At 43.2% G+C, this 18786-nt stretch overlaps 1 protein-coding gene across 3 annotated transcripts in view; it reads right to left on the bottom strand.

The window, feature by feature from the left end:
• The window catches only part of LOC124544859 (organic cation transporter protein-like), a 189997-nt gene that overhangs the window by 94208 nt on the left and 77003 nt on the right, over positions 1–18786 (bottom strand). For 2 of the 3 annotated variants that reach the window (XM_047123965.1, XM_047125045.1), the window contains exon 1: positions 11065–11191. The exons of the other annotated variant lie outside the window; for it this stretch is intronic. The gene's annotated coding sequence lies outside the window, so the exon portion shown is untranslated. Of the gene's footprint in view, positions 1–11064; positions 11192–18786 lie in introns of those variants that run through there. 3 annotated transcript variants of the gene reach the window in all.

Raw genomic sequence — 18786 nt, 5'->3', positions numbered from 1 at the left:
GTCGCAGGTTCGAATCCTGCCTCGGGCATGGATGTTTGTGATGTGCTTAGGTTAGTTAGGTTTAACTAGTTCTAAGTTCTAGGGGACTAATGACCTCAGCAGTTGAGTCCCATAGTGCTCAGAGCCATTTGAACCATTTTTTTTTTTTTTTTTTGAACCGGAGGTGTAGGGCCCCTGCAAGCACACAGAAGTGCCGAGCACGACGTGGCATGATGTACTCGACTAATGTCCGAAGTAGTGCTGGAGGGAATTGACATCGTGAATCATGCAGTGCACTCCGTAAATTCGTTAGAGTACAAGGGGGTGTAGGTCTCTTCTGAACAGCACGTTGCAAGGCATCCCAGGTATGCTCAATGATGTTCATGTGTAGGGAGTTTCGTGCCCAACGGAAGTGTTTAAACTCAGACAAGTCCGTCGGAATGCACAGTTGATATGAATGGATGCAGGTGATAACACAGGATGCCTACGTATGTGTCACCTGTCAAGAGTCGTATCTAGAAGTATTAGAGGTCCCATATCATTCCAACTGCACACGTCCCACACCATTACAGCCGGCCGGTGTGGCCGAGCGGTTCTAGGGGCTTCAGTCTGGAGCCGCGCGACCGTTACGGTCGCAGGTTCGAATCCTGCCTCGGGCATGGATGTGTGTGATGTCCTTAGGTTAGTTAGGTTTAAGTAGTTCTAAGTTGTAGGGGACTGACGACCTAAGATGTTGAGTCCCATAGTGCTCAGAGTCATTTGAACCACACCATTACAGAGCCTCCACCAGCTGAGGAGTCCCCTGCTGACAGGCAGCGTCCATGAATTCATGAGGTTGTGTCCATACCCGTACATATCCATCCGCTCGATACAGTTTGAAACGAGATTCTTCCGACCTGTGTGTGTGTGTGTGTGTGTGTGTGTGTGTGTGTTGTTGTTGTTGTTGTTGTTGTTGTTGTTGTTGTCTTCAGTCCTGAGACTGGTTTGATGCAGCTCTCCATGCTACTCTATCCTGTGCAAGCATCTTCATCTCCCAGTACCTACTGCAACCTACATCCTTCTGAATCTGCTTGGTGTATTCATCTCTTGGTCTCCCTCTACGATTTTTACCCTCCACGCTGCCCTCCAATGCTAAATTTGTGATCCCTTGATGCCTCAGAACATGTCCTACCAACCGATCCCTTCTTCTAGTCAAGTTGTGCCACAAACTTCTCTTCTCCCCAATTCTATTCAATACCTCCTCATTAGTCATGTGATCTACCCATCTAATCTTCAGCATTCTTCTGTAGCACCACATTTCGAAAGCTTCTATTCTCTTCTTGTCTAAACTATTTATCGTCCATGTTTCCCTTCCATACATGGCTACACTACATACAAATACTTTCAGAAACGACTTCCTGGCACTTAAATCTATACTCGATGTTAATAAATTTCTCTTCTTCAGAAACGCTTTCCTTGCCATTCCCAGTCTACATTTTATATCCTCTCTATTTCGACCATCATCAGTTATTTTGCTCCCCAAATAGCAAAACTCCTTTACTACTTTAAGTGTCTCATTTCCTAATCTAATACCCTCAGCGTCACCTGACTTAATTCGACTACATTCCATTATCCTCGTTTTGCTTTTGTTGATGTTCATCTTCTATCCTCCTTTCAAGACACTATCCATTCCGTTCAACTGCTCTTCCAAGTCCTTTGCTGTCTCTGACAGAATTACAGTGTCATCGGCGAACCTCAAAGTTTTTATTTCTTCTCTCTTCTCTCTTCTCTCTCTCTCTCTCTCTCTCTCTCTCTCTCTCTCTCTATGTATATATATCGCGGCCAGGTGCTCTGGTAATGTTAATCACTTAAATATGTTGTCTTTTTTGGTCTTGCGAAACTTATCCCGTGATATATATATATCACTTATCCCGTGATATATATATATAAGTTTCGCAACACCAAAAAAGACAACATACACTCCTGGAAATGGAAAAAGGAACACATTGACACCGGTGTGTCAGACCCACCATACTTGCTCCGGACACTGCGAGAGGGCTGTACAAGCAATGATCACACGCACGGCACAGCGGACACACCAGGAACCGCGGTGTTGGCCGTCGAATGGCGCTAGCTGCGCAGCATTTGTGCACCGCCGCCGTCAGTGTCAGCCAGTTTGCCGTGGCATACGGAGCTCCATCGCAGTCTTTAACACTAGTAGCATGCCGCGACAGCGTGGACGTGAACCGTATGTGCAGTTGACGGACTTTGAGCGAGGGCGTATAGTGGGCATGCGGGAGGCCGGGTGGACGTACCGCCGAATTGCTCAACACGTGGGGCGTGAGGTCTCCACAGTACATTGATGTTGTCGCCAGTGGTCGGCGGAAGGTGCACGTGCCCGTCGACCTGGGACCGGACCGCAGCGACGCACGGATGCACGCCAAGACCGTAGGATCCTACGCAGTGCCGTAGGGGACCGCACCGCCACTTCCCAGCAAATTAGGGACACTGTTGCTCCTGGGGTATCGGCGAGGACCATTCGCAACCGTCTCCATGAAGCTGGGCTACGGTCACGCACACCGTTAGGCCGTCTTCCGCTCACGCCCCAACATCGTGCAGCTCGCCTCCAGTGGTGTCGCGACAGGCGTGAATGGAGGGACGAATGGAGACGTGTCGTCTTCAGCGATGAGAGTCGCTTCTGCCTTGGTGCCAATGATGGTCGTATGCGTGTTTGGCGCCGTGCAGGTGAGCGCCACAGTCAGGAAAGCATACGACCGAGGCACACAGGGCCAACACCCGGCATCATGGTGTGGGGAGCGATCTCCTACACTGGCCGTACACCACTGGTGATCGTCGAGGGGACACTGAATAGTGCACGGTACATCCAAACCGTCATCGAACCCATCGTTCTACCATTCCTAGACCGGCAAGGGAACTTGCTGTTCCAACAGGACAATGCACGTCCGCATGTATCCCGTGCCACCCAACGTGCTCTAGAAGGTGTAAGTCAACTACCCTGGCCAGCAAGATCTCCGGATCTGTCCCCCATTGAGCATGTTTGGGACTGGATGAAGCGTCGTCTCACGCGGTCTGCACGTCCAGCACGAACGCTGGTCCAACTGAGGCGCCAGGTGGAAATGGCATGGCAAGCCGTTCCACAGGACTACATCCAGCATCTCTACGATCGTCTCCATGGGTGAATAGCAGCCTGCATTGCTGCGAAAGGTGGATATACACTGTACTAGTGCCGACATTGTGCATGCTCTGTTGCCTGTGTCTATGTGCCTGTGGTTCTGTCAGTGTGATCATGTGATGTATCTGACCCCAGGAATGTGTGAATAAAGTTTCCCCTTCCTGGGACAATGAATTCACCGTGTTCTTATTTCAATTTCCAGGAGTGTATTTAAGTGATTAACATTACCAGATCACCTGGCCGCGCGGGGACGCTGCGTGGTCTGGGGGCGTCTTGCCACGGTCCGGGCGGCTCCCCCCGTCGCAGATTCGAGTCCTCCCTCGGCATGGGTGTGTGTGTTGTCCTTAGTGTAAGTTAGATTAAGTAGTGCGTAGGCTTAGGGACTGATGACCTCAGCAGTTTGGTCCCTTAAGAATTCACACATATTTGAACATTTGAACAGATCATAGGTTAATATAAGCCCAAATGGCTTATGTCAGTTCGTGGGATGGAGTTCCATGCCTGTGGCACTTCGGCTACTGATACAGGGACGGTGAATGCTGCTTGTGGATGATGCTGGAGTTTTCGTGCGATGATGTTCTATATGTGCCCGACTGGATACACGCCTGGTGGTCGAGCAGGCGATGTCGATACTCTGTAGAGCAAACTGGGTTAGGACAGTGGTATGTGGGTGAGCGTTATCTTGTTGGAAACAACCCTTGGAATGCAGAGCAACAGGTCGAATCTCCAGACTGAAACATAAATTGGCTGTCAGAATGGTTGGGGTAATAGTGAGAGTGCTCCTGCTGTCATACAAAATCACGCCCCAGACCGTAACTCCAAGTGGTCGCCACCCTAACCAACAAACGGCCATCACTGGCACTGAAGCAACATCAGCTTTCATCAGGAACACAACAGACCTCCACCCTGCCCTCCGATGCGCTCTCGCTTGACACCTCTGAAATCACAAATAGCGGTGGTTTGGGGTCAGTGGAGTGCACGCTATAGGGTATATGGCTGGGAGCTGTCCTTGAAATAATCGACTTGGAGCAGTTCATTGTGTGACTGTAGTGCCAACCGCTGCTCAAATTGCTACTGCAGACGCAGTACGATGCGTTATATGGAAATTGAAGGTGGAGAGGGGGAAGCTGTTGTCAGCTGAATGGCAGCTAACTCTAAATATAGATAAATGTAAATTAATGCAGACAATAGGAAAAAGGATCTCGTAATGTTTGAATACTCCATTAGTAGTGTAGCACTTGACACAGTCACGTCGATTAAATATTTGGGCGTAACATTGCAGAGCGATATGAAGTGGGACAAGCATGTAATGGCAGTTGTGGGGAAGGTAGATAGTCGTCTTCGGTTCATTGGTAGAATTCTGGGAAGATGTGGTTCATCTGTAAAGGAGACCGCTTATAAAACACTAATACGACCTATTCTTGAGTACTGCTAGAGCGTTTGGGATTCCTATCAGGTCGTATTGAGGGAGGACATAAAAGCAATTCAGAGGCGGGCTGCTAGATTTGTTACTGGTAGGTTTGATCATCTCGCGAGTGTTACGGAAATGCTTCAGGAAGTCGGGTGGGAGTCTCTAGAGGAAAGGAGGCGTTCTTTTCGTGAATCGCTACTGAGGAAATTTAGAGAACCAGCATTTGAGGATGACTGCAGTACAATTTTACTGTCACCAACTTACATTTCGCGGAAAGACCACAAAGATAAGATAAGAGAGATTAGGGCTCTTACAGAGGCATATAGGCAGTGATTTTTCCCTCGTTCTGTTTAGGAGTGGAACAGGGAGAGAAGATGCTAGTTGTGGTACGAGGTACCCTCCGCCACGCACCGTATGGTGGATTGCGGAGTATGTAGGTAGATGTAGATGTAGCTGCATCGGGACATTAGGCGGAATCAGCGGCGACGAGTGAAAATGTATACTGGACCAGGATTCGAACCCGGGATCTCCTGCTTACTAGGTAAGTGGGTTAACCACTGCGCCATCCGGGACGCAGCGTTATCCTAACTGCGCGGACTATCTCTGCACGCCTCATGGCTGATTCACATTTCCTCGGACGTGTTTGTGCATCCGAACTGAAGAAGCTGGAACCAACCACTGCCCATCTAGGCCAATCAGATTATATGCATGTGTGGTATCTGTCCTTTCGGACTTATGTGATTCCGCATAACGTCCCGATGCAGCTGACTGCAGTGACCCCTCCTTTCCCTTTCTTTCTTCCCCCCTCCACCTTCTGAAAGAACAGGCACCAAAGATTCATATAAGCAGTACGATGCGCCAGAGACATACGCCGAACACGATGGTCTTTCCTCTCGGTAGCGCACGTGGCCGCCCGTAAAAAAATGAAATGATCGTATGGCATTGTTGGCCGGGAGGCCCCATGCGGGGAAGTTCGGCCGCCGTATTGCAAGTCCTTTTTAGTTGACGCCACTTCGGCGACTTGCGCGCCAATGTTGATGAAATGATGGCACACACCCAGTCATCACGAAGCAGAGAAATTTTCTGACCCCGCCGGGAATCGAACCAGAGACCCCGTGTGCGGGAAGCGAGAACGCTACCGCGAGACCACGAGCTGCGGACGGCCGGCTGACTGCAGTCCGAACTTCTTGCGACCGTTCATTCCCGTGACCACCGCTGCCAGCAATCATATATAGTGGCTACATTCCTGCCAAGTCTTTCTGCTATATCGCAGAAGGAACACCCATCTTCTCATAGTCCTATTACACGACCTCGTTCAAACTCAGTGAGCTGTTGCTAATGGGGTCTTTGTTCGCCTTAAAGGTATTCTTCACTGACATCAGGTCACCACGTCCGGTCTCAAATGTAGCTAACGCACAAGACCGTTACAGCGTGTATTTAAAGCAAACTTTCGTTTACGAATATGTCGCAGAATTCCCTCTTGGTGGTGTGATTTTTTTCGGGTGTTAGGAATATAAGTGCGGATATTGTATTATTGATACCTTAATGTCTACCCACTTCAGTATGTTAGATGTTTTTCTCTGTACTGCATCTAATAGCCTTCCTACAGATACGTCACGTAATTTACTACCTACGTTTTCTGTACGTCGTAACTTCACCACTAACAAGGGAAGATTCCCAAGTGTAAATAAAGGATCTTGATGAAATTGGGAGGATGCGGAGAGGGGGAAATAATGCGGTATCTGCTTTTTGGTTTGTGCACAATTTCACTTTTAAGGGGTAAAACACACCCAGAAATATAATTTGGTATATTAGATTTGCAGGGAATATCTCTTAAATGATGATATATAAAAATTTTTTCATATAAAAGTTTCTATTAACTCGAAATTAATATGCTTGAAAATTGTATAATGAACTTTTGCAACAATAATTTGAAATTTTGTAAAATGCTGCATCATAATTGATCAATTTTGAAAAATGAAAACATTTTTACAGCAAAAATTAAAGAAGCTTTCAAGCCATGCACCTCCACGTGTAATTTCTGAAATACCATTTTTGGAAAATAATCTGTACACAATGTGCTCAATGACTACTTCCAACAGACCTAATTAAATCATATGAACAGTCACTGTTATTCTAATTATTTATTTTACTTATATTTTTTGCGTTTTATATTGTTATCTTAAGCTTTACGTTCATGTTTTTTTTTGTTCTATTAATTTAACATTTCACACACGTGTATTTTGTTAACTGAAAATAGTAACTCATTATTATGATACAAAATCATTACAATAAGGATAATGTGTAAGGAAATTATTGAAACATATCATTTTTTTAACTTGCACATAAAATGAACGATATTTCTTCACATAATATACACGACGGAGAACACAGCAATAAAGAAGATTCAGCAAGATTTCAAATTGTCTTGGGCGATCCTCTAAATATCCTGATTTTTATTAGGCACGTTTCAGTACATTAGTAAGCACTGGCGAAGAGAACTGATTAGGTACTAGTGACTGCAGCTTGAATATATTGTTGATCTGACAATCTTCTCACAAATATCTTTCAACATCGCAAGTCATATACGTCCCACGGCTGTATCTGTGCTGTCGATCCCTTTGCGATCATCAGATGGACGAGCTCCTTATCCTCACCTACGATGCTCTAAACACGATTCCTTCACACTGACCACCCCAAGAATCTAAGAATAATACAGATTTTTCTCGCACAGTGGAAAAGAAAACATCCTTCAAATATCTGACTTAGTCAGACGTTTGTTTACCAGATTTCAATGCTGTCAAAAGGACATTTGCGGTTCAAAAAGAGATTCTCGAGTTCTCGGTCCAAACTCTGCATTAGTTCTTTGGTCAGTGTGAAAATACGGTTTTGAACATCGTACCTGGGAACAAGAAACGTGTTCATCTGGTGATACCAAAGGAGTCGATGCAAAGGTACAGCCGTCGGACCTACGAGTATACGGATTGAAAAGAAGACTGCGACGGGGACTTTGACGCCTAAACACCGGGGAACGACTTCTCGTCCAACTAAAGCGCCTACAAAAAACGACACTCCACCGAAGATCGACGGACTTAACTGGTTCTTCCACGTGTAGCAAAGGTAAATAGTAATGAAAGGGAGAAGGAAAATGTATATGTAATTTACGAGTAAGTTAACTTTGAAACAGGAAAGCGGAATTGGACAAGGATGGAGGAGATATTCATCTATGGGCTCATCTAAGGAAGCAACCCCAAGGTCATCTGATGTGATTTAGAGAAAATGTAAGAGACCTCAGTCTGCATGTCTGGCTCATTGTTATCACTTCGTTCAGTTCCGCACACGATAATTGACTGTCTCCTAAGCTCGTCTGTTTGCTTGAAATGAATATTTTCAGTTTTGGATTTTTAACACTTCCTTAGAGCGTCGTAATCAGGTGAGTTGCTCATGGATATACGAGGTGCGACAATAAAGTAATGAGACTACTTTTCTTTGCAAGATATGGCAACCCTGCAGGCTTGCATAGGCACAATATCTTTGACGTTGGTCTATAAGCTGCTTCTAGTCCAAGCGGCACATCGATGCAACTGCTCAGTCGTGAGTTGTGCTGTAATAAGTTAGCTAACATGTGTTTGTATCTCTCGTCACGGAAACGGAACCGCATAATATTGCGCAACGGTATGCCATTTCTTTCTGTGTTAAATTGGGTGAATTCGGAATAGGGCATACATCCATATGAAGTTTTTTGTTCAGAATCACTAACAGCATCACCTCTCAAAGCATCTGCCTTTCCTCCTGACTCGCCCTGTATATTATGCATGGATGGATGTCGTAATCAGGTGAGTTGATCATGGATATATGAGATGCGACAATAAAGTAATGAGACTAATTTTCTTTGCAAGATGTGGCAACCCTGCCAGCTTGCATAGGCACAATATCTTTGACGTTGGTCTATATTCTTTGTACCACAGATTTTATTTTTCAAAATTAATTAATGGTGGTAAGATATTTTTAGAAAATTTCATATTATTACAAAAGTTGGGTATACAGTCTTCAAGAACATTAATTAAATTTCAACTTTTATACGAAACTCATTTTTAATATATCTTGGTTTCGAAGATATTCCCACTAAACTTGTCAAATTACCTTGTGGTGTGTTTTACCCGTTTAAAATGAAATTGGGCAAAAGTGAAAAAACGCGTATTGCATTATTTTGATTCCTCTGTATACCTCCAAGTTTCATCAAGAGCGTTTATTTAGCCATGGGAATGTTCACTTGTCAGTTAAGAAGATACAAACACAGTGACCTGGTGAGCTGACATGAAGTACATGGGCGCAAATACATCAGTTCTCTCCAGAGCATAACTTGCGCTGATATATTCTGCAGCAGAAAATTACACACCAGCTGACATTTATTTGAACGCATCTATGGAAACCACTTGTGGCCAGTCAGATCTAAACCTATACGCTTGCTACCAATTCTATCGAACGGCGGCTTTGTACAACCTTTGCCAGCAAGTTTCTAAAAATGAATCAATCCCTCTTCAGGAAGATTTACTGTCGCTGTCTATCAAACGCTTCAAATCCCAATGACAAGTATGTGAAGGAGTCTATCAAACGCTCTTCTGCGTTCAGTCGGGAGGCTGAATGGTAAGTGAGTGGCAAGCCACGAAAACCCAGAACCACGAACTTAATGACAACCCAACAGCCGAAGACAGGGCCTATGGGTACAGTTTAACACATTCCGGGGTGGAGAGGATATGAACAAACACAATTTGCACAAGTGGGGCTTCTCAGTACGTGTGATTGTGGTAGTATTTAGACAACGAACCACAGTGTACACGAATGCCCGAACAGGCGTTCCTTTGGTGCCATGAAGAGTCTATCTACAGCATCCGACGAGGCACTTGGTCGAAATCAGTCTGCCTACGTTTGTGTTTAGTCAGAGCCCTAGTATGTTTATCAAGTGTAAATAGTTGCACATGATTAAATATGTAAAACAATTTTGTTGTTGTAATTGATGCATACGATAACGTTAACGATAATAATAATAATAACCCGTTACAGGAGGTAGCGTTTTTAATAAGATACGCCAATATTTGCACTGCTTTGTAAGCGACGGAGAGTCAGTGATTGCCACGGATGTGCCCCGGTTTAGTTAGCAAACTGAGACCAGATCTGACAGAAGGCAAAACCATTATCATATATCAAGACATCCGTGAAAGCAATACGGGCACTGTTGGTGTGTAAGCGAATACAACTGCATGGAACTCTAAAGGCGCAGGTCTGTAGGGATGACGTTTCATGAACGTCCCACGTCGATGAATCGTGTTATAACATTCGATCTCACAAGGCTCGTCCTGTAATACATTATTCTTCACACACAGTAGTCAGGTAGAGCTCCCGCGCTAAATCCCGTAGAAATGAAAGAAATTTTTTTTTAAAAAAATGGCATTCGCTTCCTGTGGCGCTCACAGATATCATCACTAAACGCATTACACCACGTTGTATGTAACATTGTATTGTTGCTTGATTTAACTACACTTCGTATATGTGGTGTATCAAATTAATACAGTCATTTTACATATTTATCTGTAGCACGTCTGAAGTCCAAGCATAATTGTTAAGACTGGTGTGGTTGTCCCTGTAGATATTTCATACTATCTTAGACACAGAACTGTTCAAGACAACTTTATTTATAAAATTATTTCCACTGTTTATGGGAACCTGTGTACGTTACTCGTATTAAGTTTACTAAAATATGTAGCCTTCATCTGTAACAAAGTTAACATTCTAATTTTCGGTTTCCATTTTTCCTTTATTATTTCTGTTTAATTTTTATGATTTTCCTAATGCTTTATGCATTCCTTTATTATTCACTTCTGTGTCTTACTGTTTTCATATCACATTTTCATAATTTCGGACTTTTCTAGTTACGATGGCAATAATTTTACATCTTTGACCTCCGAAAGCTCTTATTGAGGTACATCTGGCAGGTTAATCCTTAATGACGTATCATTATAGTTTACAAGTTACTGTGTTTTCCATACATTTGTTTGCTTCTTTTTTGCTTCCAAAGTTTATTTCATATACGACGTATTATTGATAGATTATTATGTTTTGATCAACTTGATTTAATGCCGTTAGTTGCTTCGTCTTCTGTTATTTCCTCCTCTTGCCGCACACCAGTATTAAGAAATGTTTAAATTAAATATTCCGCGGCACGATACTGTTAGGAAATCTAGACATGTCTGGAAATTTTATACTGCTACAGGGACTTCACTGGGTAATTTCGCACTTTCATGTTTTTTAAGTAGCGCCCGTTCGGCCAGTTTGCGATAGACGGCGCTAGCGTCACCTAAGCAAAAACAAAACACTGTTGGGAAAAGCGCCACTGAGCGGGCAGCTACGCTTACGCCACAAGGAACGAACACACACTACAAGCTATTTGGAGTACTGCATTTCGCAGCAAGTGTAGGAAATCGTATCAGAGTTCTGTTCTTACCGTGCGCGTTGGAAGTGGTCTCGTGAAACCGGTGGCGCACGGCTACACGTGTCCGTGGAGCAGCGACGGACACGTGACGTCGTCGCAGCTGGCGTGGAAGGACTGGGGCAGAAATAGCGCACTGAACAGACTGCTGTGTGTGTGTGTGTGTGTGTGTGTGTGTGTGTAGGTTCGTGCCCCCTCCTGTCTGCAGCGATTCAGGCGCCTGTTTCCCCTCCACCATTCCACCAGCTGGGAGGGAGAAACTTTGCCGCCTAGCCGCACTCCGGAACTACAACAGTGACCTCCTTTGCGATGTCTGCGTAAATAACATGCATCTATCTTTCAGCTCTTTGCTGCACTGATACAAATCCTATTGCAGGTAAATTACAAGCACCTAATCCCACCATTCTGCACTGAAACTTGCAGGACATCAATCCGCGAGTTAAAAACGAAGAGTCTTTCGTACCGCTAGCCCAGTCCTCTAAATGGAAAAAATAAGCCTCGCGTCCGTATATTCCTGGAGAGGTTGTGACAAAAGTTTATTGGAACCTGTAACTTCTCGTTTCATCACGCAAAGCAGGACTTCCAACAGTTTAATCGTCTTTCGATTTGCAATAAAACAGTGAAATAACAGTCGCGTCAGATACATCTTGTGGAACCTGTGTAGTAGTGGTTTTACTCATCTATGGATTACATTTTCAAGAATATTAGACATATCATGGTATTACAGTTTGAGACTGAAAAAAGATCATAATTCACATTTACAGGCAATGGAATAATTTAGGGACACCACGGAAAATCTAAATCAGGGTCAGTCCGTTTAAAATGCGCGACATCATTACCACTAACATTTTGCAAAGAACTTAGTTAATAATATAAGTAGATCCGTTATATTGCTGATTCATTTCTCACTACCGGTCACCGCACACATTATATACACTATACACATATTACATCATAATATAATACTACACAACCCTATCTGCGGAGATCAGGACCATTGGAAGATGTTTGATTTCCATTTTGCGTGATTTTCTATTTGTTTATCTGAAAAATTGAGTCAGCAACCCTCCATAAAGAATGATATGTTGAGGTCAGTACGATAATCCATTGCAGAGGCTTCGGAGTAAGGTTTTCCAGAAAAGAGAAAAATCGTTTGAATGAAACGTGTTGTGTGAAATGATAGGTCTTATTATTTTTGTTATTATTACTTCCTACTATATCTTTTTAGCCAAATCCCTTCACTTTGTCATCTAAGTAATTCCTCAGTATATACAGGGTGTTACAAAAAGGTACGGCCAAACTTTCAGGAAACATTCCTCACACACAAAGAAAGAAAATATGTTATGTGGACATCTGTCCGGAAACGCTTACTTTCCATGTTAGAGCTCATTTTATTATTTCTCTTCAAAACACATTAATCCTGGAATGGAAACACACAGCAACAGAACGTACCAGCGTGACTTCAAACACTTTGTTACAGGAAATGTTCAAAATGTCCTCCGTTAGCGAGGATACATGCATCCACCCTCCGTCGCATGGAATCCCTGATGCGCTGATGCAGCCCTGGAGAATGGCGTATTGTATCACAGTCGTCCACAATAAGAGCGCGAAGAGTCTCTACATTTGGTACCGGGGTTGAGTAGACAAGAGCTTTCAAATGCCCCCATAAATGAATGTCAAATGGGGTGAGGTCAGAAGAGCGTGGAGGCCACGGAATTGGTCCGCCTCTAACAATCCATCGGTCACCGAATCTGTTGAGAAGCGTACGAAGACTTCGACTAAAATGTGCAGGAGCTCCATCGTGCATGAACCACATGTTTTGTCGTACTTGTAAAGGCACATGTTCTAGCAGCACAGGTAGAGTATCCCGTATGAAATCATGGCGGTGAATCGAGGAAGTACAGTACACACTGACGAAACTAAAATGAGCTCTAACATGGAAATTTAGCGTTTCCGGACACATGTCCACATAACATCTTTTCTTTATTTGTGTGTGAGGAATGTTTCCTGAAAGTTTGGCCGTACCTTTTTGTAACACCCTGTAGAATGTATTGCTTAGCAAGTATTTTTTTCGTTGTAGTAATCTCTGTCATCTCCTACGCTAAGTTATTGTATAATCTTATTCCTTGCTGAAAAATATTGTTTTGAGTTTCATGTTCCTACTTCTTTGATAATGTAAGTTCAGTCTATATTTTGTTCCATGGTTATGGACAGAGCTGTGCAGTAATAACCAAGATTATTTTTGAGACGTATATCTGGTCAGGAAACCAGAACTTTTGTATTCTTTTTAGGAAAGAGAGAGTACGATACCTTATGGATGTCAGTAAACTCGCAAGGAAGAGAAGGTACGGACTTCAAAAAGAGATGTTCAAAAATCATATCCAAGTCAATTAATTAGTGCGGAACGGTTTTACTACACCCACATTGCAGAAAAAAGTGCCAACTGATCGCAGCTGGAACATATTGTACTTCAACATTTTGGAGATTTTGGATGCATACAAAACTTCCATATCAGCAAGGGTACGTACCTATTGCTCCGTGCAGATTTAACGAATGTTTTGTCACCAGCCGAGGGTTGTGTACGAGAGTTTTTGCCTCTGAAAGAGTAAGTGGGTATAGTAGACTACAAATTAGCCAACTATTTAAGATAGAGTGTACATAGTTAGATTTTCCATCTACTACGAAATAGACAAAGATTCGCGTTTTTCTCTGTGCATTCTGTAGTCTTCTTCTTTTCGAAGGCGGAGATAATACCAGAGAAGTTGGATCTAGTTCACCATGAAAGCAATAAGATACTTTTTGTTAGCTGATCCGCAATTTTCAGATATTAGCAGTTACAACAATGGATACGAACGCTTGGGCGTACTTAACGTTACTGTAAGAGAAGAAATGTATTTAAAGGCAAGAATACACTCGTAATACTGTTATGAACCAAGGAAAATAGAAATATTAAGGTAATTGGAAACGTTATACTGTGTCTTCTGTATTTTAATAGCACAAAAGAAGTTTCTGTTCCTAGAACCATACTCACAGAGGACCATCAAAGTCTTATTATCATTCCATTCCAAGTCGTAAGTCAGAGAGACCATTGTACATAAAAATAAAATATGTATGAGACAAATAAAAAAAATATTACGACCGTTCAGACATATGATAGCAAAAGAAAACGGGAGAAAGGATGGTACAGCATGCGAGTTCTTACCAAGTGGTTCCATTTTCCTGATTCAGCAAATATGTCAGGATGTGTGTATCAATAATATCTAATAAAAATAGCATACGCTTCTCTTCAGTTAAATAAAGCAAATTAATAAGTTACTGGTCAATACATAACTTATCTGCCTTCACACAAGATCACTACGTTCACGTTACCCAACATTTTAGAAAGCAAGCAGGAATATGAAGATCCAAGCACGACTCAAATGCAGTAGGCTACAGCGTTTATATGGAGCGAATATCGATTGTGGAAACTACAATCACGTTAACATGACCAACCGGAACCGGTACTGGAAAATCGATTAACGGAAACCCAGATTTGTAAACATATGAACGTAGAAAGCTAAACGCACCACAAGGGAATAAACTTACGTTAGTCGCCACTTTTGCAGGCTGGAGAAGTCAGCGGCAGACACCTGGAGCGATTCCAGTCTAGAAGCAGCCTATAAAAAGCGGTCACTATTTCAGGGCGGCGTGTCTCATATAGACGGAACACTGGCAGGAATACCGACTTCGCGACATTAGCGCAAAAATAACTCGCTGTATGCTGTACAACTTTTTGAAGATGACAGTATAAGAGTGTTAGATGGTTTATCTTCGGTTATTCAGCCATTTATGGAATGTTATCTGGCATAACGAAATAAAATTGAATAATATTCTGTAAAAAGTCCCACAATTTTCTGTTAAGCTGACATGTGGAAGAAAAATCTTTCATAATACTTTTGATTCCCCCTCCCCCCACCCCCGCCCTTCCCCCCCGTCCGCTGTTTTTCTGCTTACTTCCGTCTGTCCACCCACTTGTCAGTAACTTCTCGAGGACGCTTTCTCGGAAATTGTGTGATCGTTAATGACAGTCGGAAGTTGTATTCTGTCTTGAAAGATATATTCATGTATGCCATTGCCAATTTATTTTACCTCTTCGTGAATTTCTGTTAGCCATTATTTCGGCTGTTCATGGATAATGCAAAGTTCAGAATTTTCTTTCTGAGATTGTTGCTGTACCTCCTGCGTAAATTAACATAAAATTGCACTCGCCCTTTCCTAATTGCATTTGTAATTACCTAATACTATTTCTATAAAATGAACTTGACAGATCTACTTTGATTTTCCTGAAATTAGTATTATGTGAAATACACCATATTTGGATGGCTTGGGAACACAGAACTCGATTATGGATGAGTTTTCCTCTTTCAGTCGTACCTTCATGTACCGCTAGACTGGCGACAGTGAAATTTAACGTGAACTGCATCATCAGATGAACTTTGAAGTACTGTAGATGATCTTTCTATTACGTTTCAGTCGTGTTCACCGTAGCATTTTATTCAGTTCTGGGGTAGCTCTCTTTCCATGTCAACTGCTTCCATATTTCTCCTTTTGCATCATTTACCCGCCCCGGTATAATATAATTGTGTTTGGAAATATAATAATCGCGGTTGGGGCATATACATGTGTTTTTAATTTAATCCTAAATTACTAAACCCTCGTAAATTTACCCCCCTTTAGTGTTCTGAGGTTAATAACCATTTGAACATGTATGCATATAAACATACTGTGTGTTACTGTGTCGATATTAGAAACGTTCCGATTTCGGGTTCCGCTGGATAGGTCAGGAGTCCACTACACGCAACAAGCGGCTACACGGGTAGCAGGGGTTGTGTGGCGTGGGCTGGGCGGTTTTTTAGGTTAGATGGCCTTGGGCAAGCACAGAAAGGACAACAGCCTCAACGGGTGTGGGGCAAAGTCAGGACATGCGGGGACCAAGCAGCAATCGGTATTGTAATTGTCAACTGTCGAAGCTGCGTTGGTAAAGTACCAGAACTTCAAGCGCTGATAGAAAGCACCGAAGCTGAAATCGTTATAGGTACAGAAAGCTGGCTTAAGCCAGAGATAAATTCTGCCGAAATTTTTACAAAGGTACAGACGGTGTTTAGAAAGGATAGATTGCATGCAACCGGTGGTGGAGTGTTCGTCGCTGTTAGTAGTAGTTTATCCTGTAGTGAAGTAGAAGTGGATAGTTCCTGTGAATTATTATGGGTGGAGGTTACACTCAACAACCGAGCTAGGTTAATAATTGGCTCCTTTTACCGACCTCCCGACTCAGCAGCATTAGTGGCAGAACAACTGAGAGAAAATTTGAAATACATTTCACATAAATTTTCTCAGCATGTTATAGTCTTAGGTGGAGATTTCAATTTACCAGATATAGACTGGGACACTTAGATGTTTAGGACGGGTGGTAGGGTCAGAGCATCGAGTGACATTATACTGAGTGCACTATCCGAAAATTACCTCGAGCAATTAAACAGAGAACCGACTCGTGGAAATAACATCTTGGACCTACTGATAAGAAACAGACCCGAACTTTTCGACTCTTTAAGTGCAGAACAGGGAATCAGTGATCATAAGGCCGTTGCAGCATCCCTGAATATGGAAGTTAATAGGAATATAAAAAAAGGGAGGAAGGTTTATCTGTTTAGCAAGAGTAATAGAAGGCAGATTTCAGACTACCTAACAGATCAAAACGAAAATTTCTGTTCCGACACTGGCAATGTTGAGTGTTTATGGAAAAAGTTCAAGGCAATCGTAAAATGCGTTTTAGACAGGTACGTGCCGAGTAAAACTGTGAGGGACGGGAAAAACCCACCGTGGTACAACAACAAAGTTAGGAAACTACTGCGAAAGCAAAGAGAGCTTCACTCCAAGTTTAAAGGGAGCCAAAACCTCTCAGACAAACAGAAGCTAAACGATGTCAAAGTTAGCGTAAGGAGGGCTATGCATGAAGCGTTCAGTGAATTCGAAAGTAAAATTCTATGTACCGACTTGACAGAAATCCTAGGAAGTTCTGGTCTTACGTTAAATCAGTAAGTGGCTCGAAACAGCATATCCAGACAATCCGGGATGATGATGGCATTGAAACAGAGGATGACACGCGTAAAGCTGAAATACTAAACACCTTTTTCCAAAGCTGTTTCACAGAGGAAGACCGCACTGCAGTTCCTTCTCTAAATCCTCGCACAAACGAAAAAATGGCTGACATCGAAATAAGTGTCCAAGGAATAGAAAAGCAACTGGAATCACTCAATAGAGGAAAGTCCACTGGACCTGACGGGATACCAATTCGATTCTACACAGAGTACGCGAAAGAACTTGCCCCCCTTCTAACAGCCGTGTACCGCAAGTCTCTAGAGGAACGGAGGGTTCCAAATGATTGGAAAAGAGCACAGGTAGTCCCAGTCTTCAAGAAGGGTCGTCGAGCAGATGCGCAAAACTATAGACCTATATCTCTGACGTCGATCTGTTGTAGAATTTTAGAACATGTTTTTTGCTCGAGTATCATGTCGTTTTTGGAAACCCAGAATCTACTATGTAGGAATCAACATGGATTCCGGAAACAGCGACCGTGTGAGACCCAACTCGCTTTATTTGCTCATGAGACCCAGAAAATATTAGATACAGGCTCCCAGGTAGATGCTATTTTTCTTGACTTCCGGAAGGCGTTCGATACAGTTCCGCACTGTCGCCTGATAAACAAAGTAAGAGCCTACGGAATATCAGACCAGCTGTGTGGCTGGATTGAAGAGTTTTTAGCAAACAGAACACAGCATGTTGTTATCAATGGAGAGACGTCTACAGACGTTAAAGTAACCTCTGGCGTGCCACAGGGGAGTGTTATGGGACCATTGCTTTTCACAATATATATAAATGACCTAGTAGATAGTGTCTGAAGTTCCATGCGGCTTTTCGCGGATGATGCTGTAGTATACAGAGAAGTTGCAGCATTAGAAAACTGTAGCGAAATGCAGGAAGATCTGCAGCGGATAGGCACTTGGTGCAGGGAGTGGCAACTGTCCCTTAACATAGACGTAATGTATTGCGAATACATAGAAAGAAGCATCCTTTATTGTATGATTATATGATAGCGGAACAAACACTGGTAGCAGTTACTTCTGTAAAATATCTGGGAGTATGCGTGCGGAACGATTTGAAGTGGAATGATCATATAAAATTAATTGTTGGTAAGGCGGGTACCAGGTTGAGATTCATTGCTTAGAAAATGTAGTCCATCAACAAAGGAGGTGGCTTACAAAACACTCGTTCGACCTATACTTGAGTATTGCTCATCAGTGTGGGATCCGTACCAGATCGGTTTGACGGAGGAGATAGAGAAGATCCAAAGAAGAGCGGCGCGTTTCGTCACAGGGTTATTTGGTAACCGTGATAGCGTTACGGAGATGTTTAATAAACTCAAGTGGCAGACTCTGCAAGAGAGGCGCTCTGCATAGCGGTGTAGCTTGCTCGCCAGGTTTCGAGAGGGTGCGTTTCTGGATGAGGTGTCGAATATATTGCTTCCCCCTACTTATACCTCCCGAGGAGATCACGAATGTAAAATTAGAGAGATTAGAGCGCGCACGGAGGCTTTCAGACAGTCGTTCTTCCCGCGAACCATACGCGACTGGAACAGGAAAGGGAGGTAATGACAGTGGCACGTAAAGTGCCCTCCGCCACACACCGTTGGATGGCTTG

This window comes from Schistocerca americana, chromosome 1 (genome assembly GCF_021461395.2).
Source record: "Schistocerca americana isolate TAMUIC-IGC-003095 chromosome 1, iqSchAmer2.1, whole genome shotgun sequence".
In the NCBI taxonomy this organism is placed as follows: Eukaryota; Metazoa; Arthropoda; class Insecta; order Orthoptera; family Acrididae; genus Schistocerca; species Schistocerca americana.
This window is presented reverse-complemented; position numbering and strand designations above follow the sequence as displayed.